Source organism: Triturus cristatus, chromosome 9, assembly GCF_964204655.1.
Source record: "Triturus cristatus chromosome 9, aTriCri1.1, whole genome shotgun sequence".
NCBI lineage: Eukaryota > Metazoa > Chordata > Amphibia > Caudata > Salamandridae > Triturus > Triturus cristatus.
Window position 1 is genome coordinate 726,823,165 of NC_140592.1, and position 15,073 is coordinate 726,838,237.

A 15,073-nucleotide genomic window follows, 5' to 3' on the forward strand; every position below is an offset into this window, starting at 1 on the left:
TGGTCAGTGTAGGAAAATAAGATGCTTTCATGGTTACCCCCACTTTTTGCTGGAGTCAGTATGTTTTTATGACTAGTCTGACTGTGATCCTGCTAATCGGGACCCCAGTCACTGTGCTTCCTCCCTAAATTTGACTTGACAAGTACTTCTGTACCTCCACAATTGGCTACGGCTGTACCCCTGAAAGTCCCTAGAATATGGTACTAAAGTACCCAGGGCATAGGTACACCAGGGTCTCCCATGGGCTGCAGCATGTATTATGCCACACATGAGAGACCACTCAAACTGTGACTACAGACCTGCAATTGCAGCCAGTGTAAGCTGGTGCTAGCACCACTTGTGGCAGATATGTTTTCTTATATCTGAGGTCACTACACCTGAAACCTATAAGTCCCCCCTAAGCTAGGCCTTTCAATCCTGAAGGCAATGTGATGGGTTATAAGTGTGAGGTCGCCCCTGCATGAGCAGAACAGCCACTACAAACCCCAGAGTCGATTTTCCAGGCTTTGTAAGTGTGGTCAGCCATTTTGATACATATAGTAGCCATCTGTCATTATGCGATGGCTAACTATATAGTGGTTGTGCTGAACCTGGGCATGTTGGGTATTAAACATGTTGAAATCATTACTGGTACTGGTGTTGGAGGTATGATTCCTTGCACTGAGGGACTCCTCCGGGAAGCCCCCAGTAATATCGGTAACAGCCTTCCAGGGTCTACCAGCAAGCTAGTGCTGCTGCGGACCCCAGACACAGTTCTGCCCTCCTGCTGCTGAGCTGAGCTCGAGCAGGGGAAGGTAAAATCAATAGGTTTCCTGTCACAGAGAAGTGTGACCACCTCCCAGACAAGACTTAGTGTTTTGGGCTGGGGTGGGGGTATTTAACAGCACCACAAGACTACTTTGAAGGGCACATTTGGTGCCTTCCCAGCATATTCCAGTTAGAACCAGTTTTGGGAGCCCGCTCTGGTGCTAAACTGGACAAAGGACATGGGAGTATCCTCCCCTCTGTCCGGCCCCTCCTCTGGGAGGGACCCTTGAGTCCTCCTGATCCCTTTCTTAGGGTATAAAAGAGCTTACCTGTGGGTGGGTCCTCAGATTCATCGTCGTACAAGACTCAAGCCTGAAACCTTGTCACTCTTCAACTGTCTGGATCCTTGGACTTTGCCTGGAACTGAGCCTGCACCAAGGAAGACTCCTGCTGATCCTGGTCTTGCTGTTCTGAAAGTCTTCTTCATCGTCTGTGTCTGTGTTTCTTCCAGGATCTTTAACAGAGCACCCAAAGTAATCCCCCTCGGAGTGAAGGAGTCACTTCCCTGCATCTGCAGGCACTGCAATGAAACTGACCAGTCTGCTGATCCTGATGTCCCATGGACTTCCAAAGACTCATCAATACAGATGGTGGTTCTGCAACTCCCTCAAGGCCTGAACAGTCATCTCAGCAAGTTTGAGGCCAGTATCCCTCGTTGGACTGAACCCCTGTGCACCGCATCGACTTGCCATTACCAAGGCTTGTTGGCTCTGCACTCCAGAGATCTTCGGGCTACAAGACGTTCTAGCCTCTCTTCCTGCCAAGATCAGCATCCTAACCACATCCTCTGCACCGTGGGCCTTCTTCTTTGGTTTTTCACCTCTGTTGCTGCTACCAAGGCTTGTTGATGCTCCCGCTGGACACCAACCCCCTGGTTCTTGACTTCCGATGTGGGACAGCTCTTGAACGGCTCCTAGTCTTCCTCACCATTCCCTGGTCCTCACAGCTGCAGCGACAAGGTCACCGTCATCACTCCAGCATCTTCCATCATCGGTGGGCATTGCTCTTCCGTGCCTCCTGGTCACCTCCAAGTGGCATTGCCTCTGTCCCCTCTGTTTGCAGGTTCTTCTCTTCAACAATCAACCCTTGGATTCCTCCAGACTCTTGCACAGTCTTCGCCAGGGGCATCTTTACTGAAGTCCTCTATAGTGGTCTACAGCAGTTTCCGATGTCACTTTGCACCTATCAATCAATCAATCAATCAATAGGACATTTATACAGCGCACAGCTACCTCCAACGGAGGTGTCCTGGCGCTAACCATGGATTCGGCAGTCAGAGAAAAAAAGGGGGAGCTACGGTAGGCTGAAGAGCCAGGTTTTCAGTGCTTTCCTAAATGCTTGTTCTGACTCTAACTTACGAAGATGGTCAAGCATTGAGTTCCAGAGTGAAGCAGTTCTTACTGAGAAAGCTTGACCGGCTTTAGAGAATTCTATGCACCCACCTTCCCTGGTGTAGGTATCCTGGTTCCTGGGGTATCCACGGGTGGGGTTACTCTACAACCTTCTTTCTTCCACCGGGTTTATTCAGGGTCCACTGAAAAGGGTCCTTCTTCAAAACTGCAACCGCAACTTTCCCGTTGACTTCTATTGATTACGCAGCTTTGTTTTCACTCGGCACAGAGTCTCCGTGGGGTTCCTGGGTACTTACCTTGGGTGGTTCCTTGGGTCCCCAGCTCTTCTGATTCTCCTGCTCCAAGTCTCGACTTCGGTCGCAGTTCACATTTCACTTTCTTAGTATATGGTTTGGTCTCCCCCTGGAAGCCACTGTTTATTGGTCCTACTTACCTGTTTACAATTGAAGTAGTGTGTGTTTTTGTGTTGATATCTCCGGGTAGGAGATATACCTATGTGTTAGTGAATGTTGTGCAATAAATAGACATATTTTTTATATATATATTGTATGGTTCTTTTTTGTTTAACTTACACTTCATGATTAGATCTCGTAAAATAAGTAGCTTAACACTCCTTCTGGAATAGGCCTGGAGGTTGCTCTCCACAGCTACCCCTTAGAGAGCTTTCTATGTGTGTCTAAAACCACTAAAACCACCATAAGGGGTGTCTGAATTAGAGCAAGGTGCTTATCGTAAATAAGTGTGCACCATATACTAAGCCAGCCTGCTACAGTCAGCCAATAAAAAGCAGCATAAACATAAACTTTGTAAATAGTGAATTCACTGCAGACATTATGGGCCATGTTTATCATTTTTTCATGCAACACAGCAAGACACCTTACTGCACTGGGTGATAGAGAGAGAGCAGGAATGCGCTATAGATGTGGCACATTCCTGCTCTCTCCTTGCGCTTGTGCATTTTTGGCTGCCTAGTGCCAATGCAGGAACCCTTGCACCATGGTGCAAGGGCGCCTGCATTGTGAGGGCAGTATTGTTTTTTGAGCAGGAAGGGACATCCTCCAGCACAAAAACAATCCTTTAAGGCCTTTCCCTCCTTCTACAAGTGCTGCAGAGCGCAGCACACATAGAAAGAGGAAAAAACAGGGAGAATAAAGATGTTTCTCCACATTACACCTCCCCTGGAAAGGCGTCATACTTTGACGCATTCCCAGGTCTACCACTCATGGCAAATCTGAGAATGCACCAAAATACACAAGTGGATGCATGGGAACACCCACACTCCAACCATGGTATGCCTCCCTGACGCCTTGCGTTCCTCCAGATTTTCCAAGCTGTGAAGGACCACGCAAAGTGGCCTTACGTGGCTTGGTACATCTCATTCCAGGTTTTGCATTGCCCTGCATCCCTGTGCATGGTGCAAGGGTGACGGAAAACCTTTGATAAATATGCTGCTCAGTGACGGCATCCAAAATAGTGAACCTGCCTTAAAAGTAGAATGTTATCTACAAATAATTATTTGGGCTTTATGAGCTTGTGTCACTGACTCTTTTCTGTTTTTTGTGTCTTTGTTTTAACTTTGCATATTTATTTTTGTACACAATTTGTCAATAGTTGCTCATTATTGTCAGACTTTTTGACAATATCACTTGGTGGAAGGTTAAGAGTGGATTTTTTGTCAATGTAGGGTCTCAAGACTGATCGCAATACAGGTCAAGTAGAGGTGCGCTCTTTATTTTAAAGAAAATGAAAGTTTCTGTAAATAAATTAGCCTGGAAAGAAAATAAGGCCCAACTGTCAGCCATATTACAAATAACAGAGATACTTGATTGATGTTTTTTGGGGGGCATTTTCTGTTGAAAGATATTTATTTTGCCCCACTTCCAGCAGCACTGAATGGGCCATACCCCTTATGTATGCACCAGAAGTACTATGCGCAGAGCCTCTGGAAATATGCGATTGCACCAAACGCAGCCCTTCTTGCCCATGGAAAGACACATGGTAGCCCACCTGGCAGGCCCGGTCCTCAAAGCTACCTGCAGAATAAACATATTTAACCCACTGTACATACGAATGGCCTATTACCCACACGTCTGTCAACTCTGTCACCGTGGCATGCACTGGGGTTACACAACAATCTGGCAATCTACTTGGCACTTCAAACTTCCCACCTGTGTCACAGGACAGGAACTGGGAGAGAATGAAAAAAAGACACCAGTTAGCAGCAATCCTACAGCATGTGCAATCTAACATAACGCTTGTAACAATCAGAGGACCATCTGCCCATCCTCTGCACAACCTGACCAGATCATCCTATTGCTGCCGTTGCAGTGGCCACCCCATTCCTGAAAGAATGAGAACTGAACTCCATGGAGTCACATCTCATAGCCCTGAGCCCCAATCCAAGCAACTTGGAGAATTGAAACCTCATCAAAGGGTATCCATCGGCATGTACTAAGAGGCGGCTGTAGGAAAGGGGGTTTCTGTTGCAGTAACCCCCTACTTTTTGCCAGATATCTGATGCACTTTGAATTGATGGGCCGTGGGTCCCTCCCAGTCAGGTTCCCAGGGCCTGTGTACTTTCCCTAAAACTGTATCTTTCCATCCCAATTGGCACCACTCTGGCCACATGTAATTCCCTTGTAAAAGGGACCATGGGTTCCAAGGGTACTGTGACCAGGGAAGGCCTCTAAGGACTGCAGCACATATTGTGACAACCTCAGAGGCCCTGTACCTTAACACGCACATACTGCTCTTGCAGGCTGCATGTTTTGGTGCAGAGAAAAGTGAAGAGTCGACATGGAACACATACCTGTTTGTCATGCCTACAACCCACTGCCTATGGTATAGGTAAGACACCCCTCTAGCTCAGTGCACTAAACTACTGGTGAGGGTACAGGTGCATGAGCCCTGTACCCCTACAGTGTCTAATTCCATTCTTAGACATTGTAAGTGCAGTAAAGCCATCAAGAGTATATGATCTGGGAGTTTGTCATTACAAACTCCACAGCACCGTAATGGCTTTATTGAATTCTGGGAAGTTTGGTATCAAACTTCTCAGACCATTAAACCCAACACTGATACCAGTGTGGGATTTAATCCCAAATGCACTCAGAGGGCGTTTTAGAGATTCCCCCTGAAAATAAAACTACCTCTAGTGTACTTGCTGAGCGGCTGCTCGCCAGCTGCCACCCCAAGACATGTTCCTGGACCCCTGGGTCGAGAGCCTCCCGCTCTCGGGGTCCTGAAACAAAGCACATCTTGGGCAGAGGTGCCCAGCCTCCTCTCCCAGGAAGGGCAGGCTCCACGAAGGGAAAGCTTCAAAGACTTGCCGCCTTTGTGAGCTGACCCAGCCATTTGCTGCTCCCAGCAATTGGTAACCCCCCCCCTTTGGGAGGAAGAATCAGTGTGAAAACCAAGATGGGAGGAGAGGTGTGCCCACCGTTGCCAACTCCACCCCTCAAGTGGAGTAGGGGAAGCGAAGCATAGCTCTCAGTCCCAACCATCTTAAAGATGGGGAGAACCAGCCAACCAGAGAGAGGCCTATGCCCCCCTCTCAATCGAGGGTGGCATAATAGGGGTGTACCCACCCCAAGAAAGGCAACCATTGGTCCCAACCTGTACCTACCTGAAAAGCCCCTAAATGTAGTATTTAGGGGCAACCCTGATCCTTACTTCCTCAGACAAGCAAGAAAAAGAAGAAGAATGACCGAAGAGCCATGCTGAAGGAAGAAGAGGAGGACACCAACTGCCTTGGCCCCACCCCTACCAGCCTGTCCTGACCTCAACATGCTCCAGCAGAATCCCGGCATGTCCTGCAGCCATCAGGCCCCCAGAACTGAGAGGACCTGCCCTGCCTTCCCTACAAAGACTCTGTCTCCTGTGAGCACCGGACTTGCTCAAGAACCAGACTCTGTCTATGGGCGAATCCGCTAGTCTGCACCACTCTACACCCGACACCAACAGCCTGAGTTTGAGTGGCCCAACATAATGAGGAGGTCCACCCAGCGAACCTGACCTGGGATCTGGTGATCCCTGACCTACCTCAAGCCTCCCGACGACGCCTGCAGCCTCTAGCTGGAGGATCCCGCCAACCACAACAGGAGCTGGTAAGGAAACCCGATGCCTAAAGACACCCCTGCACCCGATGCCCCACAATCTTGGGTGGCCCAACCGACAGTGTCCCGGCAACCCCCTGCACTCCAATTTACCTCTCCAACCAGTGACCGCCTCCAGGAAGCCTCCCTGCGCAAACCTGCAGTGTTTTTTTCCGACAGGATATCTCCCATTACAATCAACAGGGCCCCAACGCCAAATCAGCACCCTGCACCCAGCCGCCCCTGCGCTGCTGTGGGTGCACCTTGTGTGCTAACTCGGATCTCCCTTTGCCCTGAGCTTAACCCTGGGAGCTATGCTCACTCAACCTTGTGGCTTGCCTGAGAACAGCCACCAACCGAAGGCCCCCTGTCCCCATAGGCTAATATTGGGCCTCAGCACTCTACACCCGACTGCCCAAGTGCCGCTGACGGTGCTCTTTGAGTGCATCCTTGACCCTGGGGGATCCCTTGTTCTAACCCCTGAAATTTAATGCATAACTGTTTTATTGACCTTTGTCTAGGAAATGTCCCAGTGTGATATCTAGGCATACCACACTGAGTAGAAAAGGTCATCTAAAAAGTACTCTTAAGAGTAATCTGAAAAGTAATCATGAAGTAATTGCAAATACCTATTGTCTTTAAATATTTTAAAAACCTGTAACAAAGTCAGTTTCATCCAGATTGCTATTTTGAACAACCTGTTTTGAAAAGTACAATTCTGCTTACCTGTACCAAGTCCTGCTTGGTTCTAAAAATAAAATACAACTAAAGATTTTTTTTATACAAACCATTGGTCTGAGTTCAGTCTTTGAGTGTGTGACATCATTTCTTGCATGTGTGTGTGGAAGTAATGCTTCACACTACCATCTGATAAAGCCTTACTGCTCACCCATACTACCACAAATAGAGAGTAAGGTTTTATCTACTTTTACCTCTGTAAGCCTTTGGGGATCCACTGGACTCTGTACACACGATACCGTTCTTTGGTATAGTATATAGAGGGACAGCTTCTTACAGGGGCCCGATGCCCCACTAGGCCTATGAGCCAAAATAAATGTGAGGTTGCCCATAGGACAGCAGGAATTGCCCCGTGCCCTGTGCAAGATGATGTGGGCTTCCCTGCCACCCTGGTCTGTCCTAGAGAACGTCATAGTAATAGTCAAAGAACCCTCAAACATTTGCACATGAGTCAGCTATAGCCCTCCTTGCATGTCCTTTTTAGGTCTCGGCTAGCGAAGGCTGCGCTTGCGCAGTCTCGCTCGCGAGATTTAATGACTTGGAGAAGAGGGGCTTGAACCCGCACCTCTTCTCCCCTCTTCTCCATTGGCTGGCCTCTTGAATGCTGGCCAGCCATTGGAGAAGAGGTTTGTCTCTCCGAACAGGCCCCGTCCTTTTCGGATTCGGGGGCGTGTTTTTTGCTACTTTTCTCAGTATCTCCTCCAGCCAATGGCAAGAGGAGAACACGCCCCCGAATCCGAAACCGCCGCTGCCTTTCTCCGAGGCATTTCTGCTTCGCCTCGGAGAAAGGCGGTGGTGTCCCGGCGTCCGGACGCATTTGTTAATTTCCAATACTCACCTTTTCGTACACTTCGTCTGCACACGCTACTCCTCCACACGCCAATGACGCGGAAGTTCTTCTGCAGCACGGATCACAAGTTATACTTCCGGCGCTAACATGTTGAGTTCGCTGCTGCCATCTTCGGTCAGATTCTGCGGCGGCTGAGGCAGGTAGAAAGTGGAACGGGGGCAACTACAGCGCGAACCCGAAAGAAACAATGCCTGCTAGAGCGGGAGGGGCGGCGAGGGGGTTCTGTCTGTGCGGAACGATAAATAAATCCAACCACCTTCTACAACATGGCGGCCAGACCCACTGCGGCGAAGGCACCTCTTCCCGACCCAGCATGGCTGCCTTCTCCAGCCACCGTATTCATAGCACTCCAGCCGCCTCCTTACGTAACATGGCGGCCAGTCCCATCCTGTGTTGGATCAGGAAATGACATGTTTAAAAGGAACTGGTTGTGAGTTAGTGCTATAAACAATCTTGGTCTCGTGTTTGATGGTCAAAAGCCTTACAGCGAACTGATTGAGTCTGGTCTCGCTGTGGGAATACTAAATGTCACGTCCCGTCTCCTTATCCAATATGGTGACCAGGCCTGGCTCTGTTGTCTTACAACGCTGAAGGAACCCCCTAATCCATCATGGCGGCTGAGCGTTCTGTGCGAGAGCAGGAGTGTTACTCCGTCTTCCATGTCTAAGCGTCAACTTCTCCATGGCAACGGTACACAACCGAGAGCAGAGAACAGCCAGAGGTACAGGGAGACCCGGTACCAAACCATAGGGTGAGTGTTACTACACTATGTACTGACATCAGTGTGAGTGTTACTGTGGTATGTACTGACCTCAGAGGGCGAGTTTTACTATAGTATGTATTGACCCCAGTGTGAGTCTTACTACAGTATGTACTGACCCCCAGTGTGAGTGTTACTACAGTATGTACTGACCCCAGAGTGAGTGTTACTACAGTATGTACTGACACCAGAGTGAGTGTTACTACAGTATGTTCTGACCCCAGAGCAGGAGTTTTACTATAGTATGTACTGACTCCAGAGGGTGAGTGTTACTATAGTATGTACTGCCCCCAGAGTGAGTGTTACTACAGTATCTACTGACCCCAGAGCAGGAGTTTTACTATAGTATGTACTGACCCCAGAGTGAGTGTTACTACAGTATGTACTGACCCAAGAGCAGGAGTTTTACTATAGTATGTACTGACCCCAGAGTGTGAGTGTTACTGTGGTATGTACTGACTTCAGAGGGTAAGTTTTACTATAGTATGTACTGACCCCAGTGTGAGTGTTACTACAGTATGTACGGACCACAGAGTGTGAGTGTTACTACAGTATGTACTGACCCCAGTGTGAGTGTTACTACAGTATGTACTGACCCCAGAGTATGAGTGTTACTATAGTATGCACTTACCCCAGTGTGAGTGTTACTACAATATGCACTGACCCCAGAGTGTGTGTTACTACAGTATGTACTGACCCCAGAGGATGAGTTCAGGCAGAGGATTGGTTTTTCTACGACCCGGAAGTGCTGAAAATACGGACAAATTGCATGCGCCTTTGGAGTATCTATGCGTTAGACTACCGACATTTTCCAGTAGAAGCTTACAGACGGTGCTAGTAAGTTTATACTGTCAGACTTTTTGAGTTTATGCACTGCCTTTGCGTGATTTAGAGTTCGTGTTTCGAAGTCTGACAGATTTCTCAATCCGATATACCTCCAGTCCTTATCTACGTATGTTGTATTTGTTACATCACGATTTGTATACTGCCCAAACCGTGTCTCTCCCAGGCAATGCCGCGTGAGCAGGTGCCACTTGAATGCGCATTTCTATTCACTTTCATAGGATTCTAATAGTGAAATATAGATTTGGAATGACCATACATAGGTGTAAAACTAGATTATCTATTAGATTTGTGTAATTTACACAGTGGTGGGAATGTAAGTAAACAAATTACCCTAATCCATACATTGATCAGTTGGGGGCTTTCAGAACAAGCATTAAAAATGCAATAGGTCTCGCCCTCGTTTAAGTTAAAGCAATTCTGTTTGTAATTAGGTGGCTTTTTAGCTTTGCTTTTATTAGTGTCTTTCAAACTTTCATGTACATAACATGTATATGTATGCATGCATTTATATTTGTATTTATATAGATATGCAGATGTGTGTGTATATATGTGTGTATATATATATATATATATACACATACATATATATATTCACTGAAAAAACCATAGGTTTCACACATGTTATAGTTAGCTGGACATTTTACTGATAAAAAACCTATGAAATTCCCCCGTTATAGTTAGTGCAGGCAACTATAACTCACGCGACCGCAATCCACTGCTGATGCTAATACTGTATTTAGACACTTATTTGCCCATGTCTTCTTCCATTAAATTTTAGCTATACATATATTACAAATATTTTTTTTTCATAAAGACACATATGTCATCAGCAGAGGATTGCGGTCGCGTGAGTTATAGTTGCCTGCACTAACTATAACGGGGGAATTTCATAGCTTTTTATCAGTAAAATGTCCAGCTAACTATAACATGTGTGAAACCTATGGTTTTTTCAGTGAATTTGCAAGGTTTTTTAAATGCTAATTCCTAACTATAACGTGTGTGAAACCTATGGTTTTTTCAGTGAATTTGTACGTTTTTTTAAATGCTAAGTTACTTTACGCCATTCGTGGCGTGCGCGCCCACTTAACGCAGTTTGTTCCTTGCGCGCACTAACGCAGTTAGTGCCGTGCACGCACGGTGGGCACGCGGTGCGCTACGCGCACCGCGTGCCCACGTTACGCTGGATCGTCAGATGCTCACAACCGAAATAAGGTTCTGCGAGGTTAAGTAGATTCTGACTAAATTCAGATCTAAATCCAGGTGGTCTATAAATCAAAATACCCGCAAAAGGGGCAGCGAGAGAAGAGGTTATTATAAAATGTAGGGCCTGAAAAGAATCCGAGGGGGCAGATAGGGGGGTAGTACGACAGGAATGGGAAGTTTGGTATAAAATCCCAAGCCCGCCTCCTCTACGCCCCACACGGTCCAATCTTGCAAGAGCATAGCCATCAGGGATGGCATCTACAAGATCCGGACCGGAGGAATCAGAGGCCCATGTTTCCATTAGAAACACCCATGAAGGCTTTCGAACCAACACAAACTCGCTGAAGGCTATATTATTTTTCACCAATGATCTGACATTGATAAGGAAACCACTCTCAGTCGTAGTTTTTGGAGGTGCGACAAATGAAATAGAAGGGTTAACTGAAGGCACACCATTTAGCGGCAAGGTGCAGAGTGGCAAATAGCATTCACAACCCGGAGAGTCTACAAACGCCTCTGGAGGGGAAGAGTGATGACATTGTAGGCGTGAAGGTCTAAGGACTACTAAATCATTATACGTATAGGAATAGCTTACATTATTGGCCTCTGCATGTGCGAATAATTTCGCACCATGTCCGTCCTCCAGCCCGTCCTTAGCGCGGACAGGCGCAGACGGGCTGGACTATGGCGCGACTCCGGCGCGAATACAGCGCGCCCGCTGCGCGCCAACGCTGCGCGCATGCATCATTGCCTTAAATAGAGGTCTAGGGCGACAGCCTAGCTGCTAGACCGCAACACAAGATGGCGCCCGCTATCCGTCCCTACCTACCCCCAAGATGGCGCTAGGTGTCCACTCTACCGGGCAGGGGACCCGCTGAAATCGCGGTGAGCCAGTAAGTTTTATGGTGCGAGTATGTGGAAAACAGCTTAAAAACAGGGGATAAGGAGGAGGAGCCTAGCGCGCAACCAAGATGGCCGCGTAGGTGCGAGGCTCCCGAGGACCTCCGCGACCTCCTGCATTAATCCTGACTATATCCTGTCCTAGATGAGGGGACTGTGTTTGTGAGCCCGAGCTGAGGTGACACCCGTTTTCCGTTTCCAAATCGGACCTCGGACACCGGCGGGAGCACCGATTGAGGTTTGCGGCCTTCTCCACGCCGGCCCCCCGGATTGGAGTAGTGGGGCGATCCGGAGACAAAGTGAACAACAGCGGCGGGCAAGGCTGGGCGACTCGCGTACCCCGCACTTTCACTTTCGCTTTTGCGCCCTCCTTGCTGACGGGCGAGGTAGGGTTGCGGGGCGGTGTGCGGTGGTGTGGCCTTGCCCGGGTGCCCGGCCGACCCGCCGTCTGTGATTCGGCCTGCGGACCTGTGGTCGCCCCCCCCCCCGGAGCCCGTGAACTGGTTTGTCGGCCCTTTCGAGGAGATTGGCACGATTTGGGGACTGCAACCATGACCACAAAGCAAGATGGCGACCGGGCAAAGGTGAAATCGACCCGCCGTGGCACGGCCCATCAGTCCAACAACATGGACCGCTACACCCTCCAGAAGGGATCTCCTGAGGCACCGCGTACGTCCCCTGCGGGCCCGACTGATGCTCCTGCTCTGCCCGTGGATCTGACCCTCCGAGACGTCATGGGCGCCATCGCCGAGATGAAGGCCTCGGTGGACCAGCGCTTTGACACTCTGGCGCAGAAGATAGACTCGGTCCTCGTGGATGTGGGCCTGGTAAGGGCCGATTTGTCCAAAACGAATGACCGGGTCGACTCTTTGGCCCACACTACCTCGGGCCTCACTACGGACGTGGCGGCCCTCCAAAAGGAGGTGCGCCGGCTTGGCCAGGCGAGCGCCCTGATGGATCGTCGACTGGAGGATTCCGAGGGTCGGGCCCGGAGGAACAATGTCCGCATTATTGGGGTGCCGGAGGGACGAGAGGAGGAGGCGGCGGATCTGTTTGTGGAGGACTTGATTCTCACCCATCTCCAGCCCCGGGGGCTGAGTAAACTCTTTGCGGTGGAACGTGCCCACAGGGTCCCCGGAGGAAGACCTAAGGCCGGAGCCCCGCCGAGGCCTCTCATTGCCCGGATTTTCAATTTTCGGGACAGGGACGCTATCCTGCAGACTTCTAGGCTACAAGGACCGGTCAGACTCGACAACATGGACGTCAATTTCTACCCTGATTTTACTCCGGCGGTCCAAAAGCAGAGACTGAGTTTTCTCGGAGTTAAACGTCGCCTACGGGACCTGAACCTTAAGTACGCAATGCTTTTTCCAGCTAAGCTGAGGGTAGAGGTGGATGGCCGCACGCACTTTTTTGATCGTCCCGAGGCGGCCGGGGACTGGTTGGACACTTTGCCCGGGGATCGGGGTCAGGGGGGTGGGGGGGGGTGCGGTTGGTGGGGAGGGCCCGCCGGATCAGGACTGAGGGACAAATAGTAGGCCTTGCTCAGGACAATATTATTGTTATCATTGACTGCTCGTGTATGTTCCCCTCCTGTGGAGGTCGTGCGGGATTCCTTGGGGGCTTTCCCTCCTCCTCTGGGGGACTAGTTAGTTTTTTCATCTATGGGGCGACAGGCACACTGCACTTTGGGGGGGCTGTCTGGGCTCATGCAGGGGTGCAGGGAGGGGGGAGTTCTGTTGGGACGGGTGGGTTGGGGTGGGGTGTTGTTCGTTTTTACCGCAAGGCAAACCCTTTACTGTGTTGGTGTTTTTGAGGTGCTCTTGGGGGGACAAATGATGGCTTCTGTATGTGATGGGGGGTAGGGACTTGACTCTGTTGTCGTGGAACGTTAATGGACTGGGGGATAGGATTAAGCGAGGTGTGGTCCTGCAGTATCTGAAACGAATTTCTCCAGATGTGGTCTTTCTGCAGGAGACACACCTTATTGGTAATTCCTTTTATGCCATGAATCGGCGGGGCTATCGCTTGGTGGCCCACTCGGGCTTCACGTCAGGCTCGCGGGGGGTGGGCATCATGGTTAAGAACTCGCTCCCGCTGGAAATAGATGAGGTGCGCCATGATGAGAGGGGACGCTACACGGTCTTGGTGGGGAGAATGGAGGGCAAAGTAGTCGTTTTTGTATCAGTGTACGTCCCACCGGGGTTACAATCTACCACTTTTGCGGACCTGGGGCGCCTCCTCCTTGACCTCCCGGGGGGGCTTCTGGTGGTTGGGGGAGACTTCAATGCGGTGGCTTCTGGGACTATGGATCGTTACCCCCCTAGGGACCTCCCCCGGGCACAGGCGTGGCTGCCCGGCCTCTTAGATACATTGGGATTGGTAGACTGCTGGCGACTAAAACATCCCGCGCAGCTGCAGTACACCTTTCATTCGGGTGCCCATGGTAGCCTCTCGCGGCTTGATCATGTCCTTGTCCCTGCGGCCTATGCTGGGAGAGTGGGAGAGGTGCGCCATCTGGCGCGGGGTATTTCAGATCACTCCCCGCTCCTGTTGCATTTTGATGTCTTCCCGAGGGGGGAGGGTAGGGTAGCCCCAATCAATGCATGGTACCTGCGCGACCCCACTATTCGTGCCGACTTGATTAAATCCTTGCAGCGGTATTTTGAGGAGAATGTGGGGTCTGTCCCCTCGGCTATCTCCCTGTGGGAAGCCTTCAAGACAGTTCTTAGAGGGGAGGCCCTCTCCTCTATCTCCCATGCCCGGAGGCGCGAACAGGAGGAGGTGACCCGGGTGGAAGCCGAAATTACTGAACTAGAGGGTGACCTGGGGAGTGGGGTGACGGATGCCACACTACATGTTCTACACCTTAAGCAGGCGGCCTATAGGGCCCTCGTCACGGAGGCGGCCAGGGGCCTCAGTAGAGAGCAACAGGGGCGACTGTATGATGTGGGTGATAAGGCTGGTAAATTGATTGCGTGGTTGGATAAAAAGGAGAGAGCGAATCGTGTGGTCCCGCTGATCGAGAGAATGGATGGTGTACGTGTCACCGAGCCAGAAGACATTGTCTCTTGCTTCGCGGATTATTTCCGCGAGGTGTATTCCCCGGTTTCTCCCTGCTCGGAGGAGGATTCCCATGCCCTGCTTCGGGACATCGCGCTGCCCTCCCTTTCGGTGGAGGACAGGGAGTCGTTGGAGGCTGCTCCCACCTCGGATGAAATTGCCCTTGCCATACGCTCGGTCGCATCTGGCAAGGCCATGGGCCCAAACGGCATCCCTATCGAGCTGTATAAGCTGCGACCGGATGTGCTGGCACCCCACCTTCGCGCGATGTTCCTGGCGGCCCACTCGCGGGGCTCCCTCCCGCCGGACCAGCGTCTGGCTACAATCGTAGTGATCCACAAGGAGGGGAGACCCCGAGAACGGGTCACATCCTATAGGCCTATCTCGCTCTTGAATGCGGAGCCCAAAATCCTCGCCAAGGTGCTCGCCAACCGGCTGGTCGGCATGGTGGGCGATCTGG